Source organism: Denticeps clupeoides, chromosome 3 (genome assembly GCF_900700375.1).
Source record: "Denticeps clupeoides chromosome 3, fDenClu1.1, whole genome shotgun sequence".
Taxonomy (NCBI): Eukaryota; Metazoa; Chordata; class Actinopteri; order Clupeiformes; family Denticipitidae; genus Denticeps; species Denticeps clupeoides.
In genome coordinates, this window is record NC_041709.1 from 2,735,770 (window position 1) to 2,743,333 (window position 7,564).

A 7,564-nucleotide genomic window follows, 5' to 3' on the forward strand; every position below is an offset into this window, starting at 1 on the left:
AAGATTAAAACAAAACAAAGTCAAGTGATTGTCACATGTGATACACAGCAGCACAGTACACGGTGCACACAGTGAAATTTGTCCTCTGCATTTAACCCATCACCCTGAGTGAGCAGTGGGTTGCCATGACAGGCCCCCGGGGAGCAGTGTGTGGGGACGGTGCTTTGCTCAGTGGCACCTCAGTGGCACCTTGGCAGATCGGGATTCGAACCGGCAACCTTCTGATTACGGGGCTGCTTACTTAACCGCTAGGCCACCACTGCCCCCATAAGATTGTCCTTATGTGCAATTCAGGGCCGGGTAGTGCAATGAGGGAAAGGGAACAAACAACAATTGCAATGGGCCAAGGGTTTTTTTTAACAATGAAATAATAATTAGTTTATTCATTATTTATTAATTGGTCAAGGGTGGAAATACAGTCAGTCATTGAAGATTCTTTATTTGTCAAATTCACAGTTACACAAGTACAAAAGGCAGTGAAATGCACCCCAATCGCCCCCACAAGGCTGTGCAAATTACAAAGGTCTATGAGAAAAAGCCAACAATTAAAAAGACGTTATGTTGCACATATATTGCATTCCACTATTTTCTGCGAACAGGAAGACAGAAAAGGGGGAAAACTGCCGAGCGTCAGGCTGCTGACTTCTGACAGCTCTGCAGAGCGCGCATTTTCCACGGCGATCGGGGGAGGCGTGCAGCGCAATTCATCTTCAGCCTTTATTACACCCACTGGAGGAGCTGCTCTCCCTCGCTTCGAGTTAAAGGACTGCGGTTGTGCCAGTTACAGACTGGCACCGGGGGTGTGGACGTCTATTTTCTCCCCCGAAGACATGGAGCATCAAAAGCACAGGCTGCATGTAAAAATTGATGCTGGATTTGGATTAAGGTGGAGGGAAAAAAACATGCATGCCCCAAATGTGGACAAGGACACAGCATACTTGTGTAGTGGATCCTGATCCAGAGCAATCAGTCATATATGATGCTGAACTTTAGAACCCACCCAGTGGGATCAGACGTTGGCCAATCCGACAAGTTCTAGTAAGAGGCCAAAAAATCTTATTAAAGCCACATCTGCTCCTCTGGTTAATCTTGTTTTTTTGGTCAAGTGTCATTTTTAAAGCTTTCTTCTGCTAGACATATTACAACAAAGAAGGAAACAGACTATCACCCACCCCTAATCCCCCACAACACTTCTAATAATCATGATCCACCATCCAAGAATGACGGTTAAGTGCATTACAAATTCTTTAAATGGATTTTCAGAAAACAAATACATTTAGATTCATTTTGCCTATAATCTAAAAAATATCACATTTTTTTAAGGTGGTGTGCATTTCTTAGTTCAGTGAACTGCAGCATAGTTGGCAGTGTCATTATTCTTCAGAACATAATTCATTCATCCGCAGACAGTGGAGCCCTAGCCCACAGTGATGCTGTGCTAGTTAGAAAATAATAAAGCCGTATTAACTTTTGTTTATTAACGTCTGGCTGATTTAAGTAACACATTCATGTATTAACCAGAACACCACAAAGTCACAGGTTCAATAGTACCATTGTGTCCCTTAGCAAGACGCTTATTGTAACTTGCTCTGGATAACACAAGGAAATGTGTCCTGTTATTGCATTTTTTGTAGACCCTGGATTTGGTTTTTATTATATGTGGGGAATATACCATGTAGCGTGCACACATCCTTTCCCTGTCTTGATGGGGTCTGCATCGAATCTAAGAGAGGAAAATAGGTGAGATATTGTGTCGTCTGCTCCAATGCTCTTCTCTAGATTTCTATCAAAATCCCCATCAGGTTCTCTGGACGATTTCTGTCCAGCCCTCCCTACTCTCTCCAGTCATTCTGATACCCAGATTCAGATCGAAGCGTTCTGAGAAGGGTCATCTTACTTTCACTGAACATGCACGCTTTCATGCACTGAACATGCACGCTGGAGGTTGTGAGCATGACTGATGAGTGCAGTGTTACGCAAAGAGCTCTGAGGGCTGCGGGCCAAACACACCAGATATGGAGTCTGCACTAACAGTGATTTACTGATCGGTGTATTTCAGCCTGCATACGTTTTTTTTTCCTCCGAAAGAGTGAGCAAAATGTGCTGGGTGATGGCGGCAGTTACGGCAAATGCCTTCGGTTTCAGTAAACCACTCATCTGTGAACCTCGACACGTGATGTTGCTGCACCACTGTGAGCTGGCAGGGTCGGTGACATCACAAATACCCCGAATCCCAGCATGCACATTTGGGAACCCCCCTTCCACATTCCCAACAGATGTACTGGGGTTTTGCTGAGAAATGACCACCAGGAGGCTGAATCATCTTGGTGACAGCGGATGAGGGCATTTCTCCACAGCAGATAATGTGAACCGTCTTCCTTTAGTTCACATTTTGATGTCACTTAATGGATTCTGATCATTTTTCTGTAAACCTATTTCAGGACAATGTCACTTAGTAAACAAATGTAATACAAAATAATAAAATTTATTAAAAAATATTGATATTTACCATATTGATATTTGTGTGATTGGCTGATTTGGGTCACAGCTGTTTAGGACATTACTGTATTGATCCATAAATAATATGCCCTCGATTGTAACACAATCCCCACCTTTTGCAATATTTGTCATGAGACGTGGAAGCCATTAACGGGAGATGATGATGACGTTGGAAGACCTGTTACAAAACATTGTGTGTGTCGCCATCTACTGGTATTGCGTTCATTGTCTAGACCCTGAATGTAAGACAACATCACTGTTGTAATTGTACAGTATAGTTGAAGAGTTGAATACCAGCAGGACATGGGTTCACACACATCTTACTGATCAGGACAGATCGTCAGACTATTTATCAGAAAATAAAACCTGCGAGTAATTTTTACGGTTAAACTCCCAATCTTTTGTTTGTCCATGGGTCACGGGTATGGACAAATGGCGATGAACACCTTCCACACACACATGTACAGCATCTTCATGACCTGAAGGGGGTGTCATAGCAGGGGGTGTCACAAACATCATGAACAGAAGCGTAGAAAGAACATTTCTGGCAAGAAGGTTGCACACGGCACCAGGCAGGAGCCCAGTTACAGTAGAATAGTAGGGTGAAGGGTTGTTGGGTTGTTGAAAGGCCAGAGGGACCTTTGAACACCGTAGGGTGTCCATGGCCCTACATCACGGCTTTGCCATGGTAAAATAGGACCCTTGAAATAGATTGTTAATTAAATATGACAATAGTGATTACGTGACCATAACGGTGGCCTAGCGGGTAAGGAAGCGGACACATAGCTGTTCAGACCCCAAACCGACAAGGTGCCACTGAGGTCCCCACAGACTGCTCCCCGAGCGCCTTTCATGGCCTCCCACTGCTCACAAAATGGCGTTGGGTGAAATGTGGAGGCTGTGTGCACCGTGCCCCGTTGCTTTTTGTTACACGGTGACTAGCAGCTTAGGTGAAAAGTGGTTTGTGGTATATTGGCACCAATATACCACTATCACCACATATTTTGGTTGTACGATGCTATCGTCTGCCGCTGCTTCTGTATGTTTTCTCCGAGACACGGAATCAGGTGCCCAGACTACCGGCAGACTCCAGTGAAGAGACCAGCAAATAAATCCTGGTTCCTGACAACTGCTAAACAAGGACATACCATGAAACGGACCAGAGGGTCACCACAGCCACCACCACCGTTACAACTACAGCTTCAGGGATCTTCAAGTGGACCAGTAGCATCATTATGGACACGTAATCTAGACCACGACACTGGACTACATCCTGGACTTCTCCAACCCTACAACTGTAGGACTTATTATTAAATTGTACAAACCATCACCAGCCCTGCACTGACACCATTTGCAGACACCATTTGGGCTATAAAAGAAATAAATGTTGTTGTTGTTATAATTGATATTTTTTGCTCTACAAAGTGGCCCTTACAACATCGATGCCTCTGACTGACCATGCATGCCATCTGCTGGTTCTAAAGCAGGAGCGTGCTCGCCCGTCCTCTCCAACATTACGAGAATAATGACCCCCCCCCCCCCCCCAAACTTAGATGTAAACCAGGCGCGCAGCACTTTGTTTGACCTTCAACGTTGATCCTTTCAAACTCATAGTTCTACGATTGTTTCAGTAGTCTCAGAGGAACAATATTTTGTTTGGACCTCCTGCTAGCTCTGTGTGGCGCAATTCCCCAAAAATCTGATTGGTTTAGTCTGTGTGTGTGTGTGTGTGTGTGTGTGTGTGTGTGTGTGATTTAGTTCCCTGACTTGTTTCCCATGACCTTGGTTTCTCAATCCTGACACACGGGGACGGCTGTGAATTTTTCCCTTTGGCTCCACTCTGCAGAGCTGTGAGGCACAAAGCCTGTTGGAAGCAAGTCGGCATTTTACTGCGAACCAATGCTGAGAAACCAGCAGCCGGTCGAGCACTTTTACTTTCCCTTCCAGGCCCGGTGAATGCAGTCAATGCACTTGAGAGAAAGTTCACACTCACTGACCGCGATCGCCATGGTTACTGACCATCCACTGCGGGCCAAAGTGAAGCGATTTTGTTTTTGCCCTTCATGTGTCTGACTGGCGGGACAAAGTCCGGATAATTCATCAGCTACGAGCAGAGATGGCAGCTTTGAACCTGACTCCGGCTTGGAAAGCTTTTTTTTTTTTTTTGGCCTTGTCAAGTTAAATCAACTGGAGCTGAACTGGGATGAAATACGACCAAGCTTGCTTACAAGCCGGGCAGCTGAATTCAGTCATAAATAAAACCAGAAAAAGCTGGAATTCTTTACTGGAGTTTGGACTCCTGTTCCTCGCCGCCTTCTGGCTTCCTCAGATTTGGGTGTACAGCGCCACCCTTTGGTCAAATTGAACAGCACTAAACCAAGATTAGATGAACCGGCAGATTGTGTGTTTCATTTTATTGAGGTTCTTGGGAACGCAGCAGTTTCACATTGCAAGGCAGACATGAAAACCCTGTGTAGAATTCCGTGGCAAGTTCTGGAATATCATCATCCTGGCATTTCCCTTATGGTTTTTTATACAGACAGGGTGCCATAAAACCATGCCTTCTCAAGCATAGCACCAGGTATCAGATACAAGGGAACATCACCCGGCAACGCAGAGGTTAAAACACAGAGACATACCCTAGCTCCTGCCGAAAGTGCGTGCACAATCTTCCAGCAGGATGCTTACACACACACACACACACACACACACACACACACACCCCGACCTGGAACAATAGCTCCTCAACGTGGCCATTGTTCACAGCGATTGCACAATGTGGGTCACATGACTTGGCTGAGCATGTAAGCACATCCGAGGCCTTCATGAAGACATTATTTACACAAACTGCATCCTGATCTGCTTATTTAAGGCATAACAATTCACTTTTTGTAGAGCCTTCCACCCCACAAAGCTTAAAGTATCTTAAAGTACAATGTTCTTCTTCTTCTGACCAGCTTGCCAACGTGTGTTTAACCTTTGTATGTGTTTTTTGCGAGTCCAGTATGAAATCATTAAAAATGTGGGTTTTTTTAGCTTTTGATTTTTTTCATGTTTAAATTACAATACTTTTTGTGCTTTTTAAATATTGGTCATCATGCACAGGGGTTTGCCTGAAAACAGAAGAGGTTTAATTCACCCTAACATGCAGAAGAATTACAGAAGAATTGCAACAATAGACGGTAAACACTCCTGTAGATATACACTGATCAGCCATAACATTATGACCACTGTGGGGGGAAAAAAAGGATAAGACATAACAGGATGGCCAGTATTGACCAATGCAAAAAAAAAAACATGAACTGTGGGTCAAGTGCTGAAAAAGTTCTGATAGATAGGTGTCAGAACATATAGTGCATCACAGTTTGTAATGTGTGTGTGTGTGTGTGTGATTTACCTTGGGAAGACATGGATGCACTATGGGAAAAGGGTGAGCTGGAGGAGGTGGCACGATGGTCAGGGAGTTACTTTGACAGGCCCCCCCTGCCTAAATATTGTTGCTAACCCAGTACACCCCTTCATCACGATGTATAAAGCACAAACAATAAAAACACATGGGAAAATCCTTCATTATATATATCCTTCATTGAATGGAGGATGAGTGGTATTCCTGAGTTTGTGTAGACCATAATAAACACATCATCGGAAATGACTTTGCCTCCTCGTAGTGACTTTTATCGTGCAATACAACTGTTTTGTTTGATGTTCACATTTTAAGAACATTCATTCAGAGAAGCAAAAGAATGCATGCAGAATTGCAGGAGTCTACTGTCTCTGCAGCAGAATTTATAGTGTATATAGTGCATGCTCTGGATTGTGCACATACAGTCAGGTCCATAAAAATTGGGACATCGACTCAATGTTAACATTTTTGGCTCTATACACCACCACAATGGATATCAAATGAAATGAACAAAATGAAATGAAATTTAACTGCAGACTGTCAGCTTTTATTTGAGGGTATCTACATCCAAATAGGGTGGTAGTAGCCTAGTGGGTAAGATACTCGCCTGTGAACCAGGAGACCCAGGTTCAAATCCCACTTACTACCATTGTGTCCCTGAGCAAGACACTTAACCCTAAGTTGCTCCAGGGAGACTGTCCCTGTAACTACTGATTGTAAGTCGCTCTGGATAAGGGCGTCTGATAAATGCTGTAAATGTAAATGTAATGTATAAATGTATAAATCAGGTGAACGGTGTAGGAATTACAACAGTTTGCATATGTGCCTCCCACTTGTTAAGGGACCAAAAGTAATGGGACAATTGGCTTCTCAGCTGTTCCATAGCCAGGTGTGTGTTATTCCCTCATTATCCCAATTACAATGAGCAGATAAAAGGTCCAGAGTTCATTTCAAGTGTGCTATTTGCATTTGGAATTGGTTGCTGTCAACTGTCAAGATGAGATCCAATGAGCTGTCACTTTCGGTGAAGCAAGCCATCATTAGTCTGAAAAAACAAAAGACACATATCAGAGAGATAGCAAAAACATAAGGCGTGGCCAAAACAACAGTTTGGAACATTCTCAAAAAGAAGGAACACACCGGTGAGCTCAGCAACACTAAAAGACCCGGAAGACCACGGAAAACAACTGTGGTGGATGACCGAAGAATCCTTTCCCTGGTGAAGAAAACACCCTTCACAACAGTAGGCCAGATCAAGAACACTCTCCAAGAGGCAGGTGCATCTGTGTCAAAGGCAACAATCAAGAGAAGACTCTACCAGTGTGAATACAGAGGGTTCACCACAAGATGTAAACCATTGGTAAACATCTAAAAAAGCCTTCACAGTTCTGGAACAACATCCTATGGACAGATGAGACTTGTACCAGAGTGATGGGAAGAGAAGAGTATGCAGACGGAAAGGAACTGTTCATGATCCTAAGCATACCACCTCATCAGTGAAGCACGGTGCTGGAAATGTCATGGCGTGGGCATGTATGGCTGCCAGTGGAACTGGTTCTCTTGTATTTATGGATGATGTGACTGCTGACAAAAGCAGCACGAGGAATTCTGAAGTGTTTCGGGCAATATTATCTGCTCACATTCAGCCAAATGCCTCAGAAC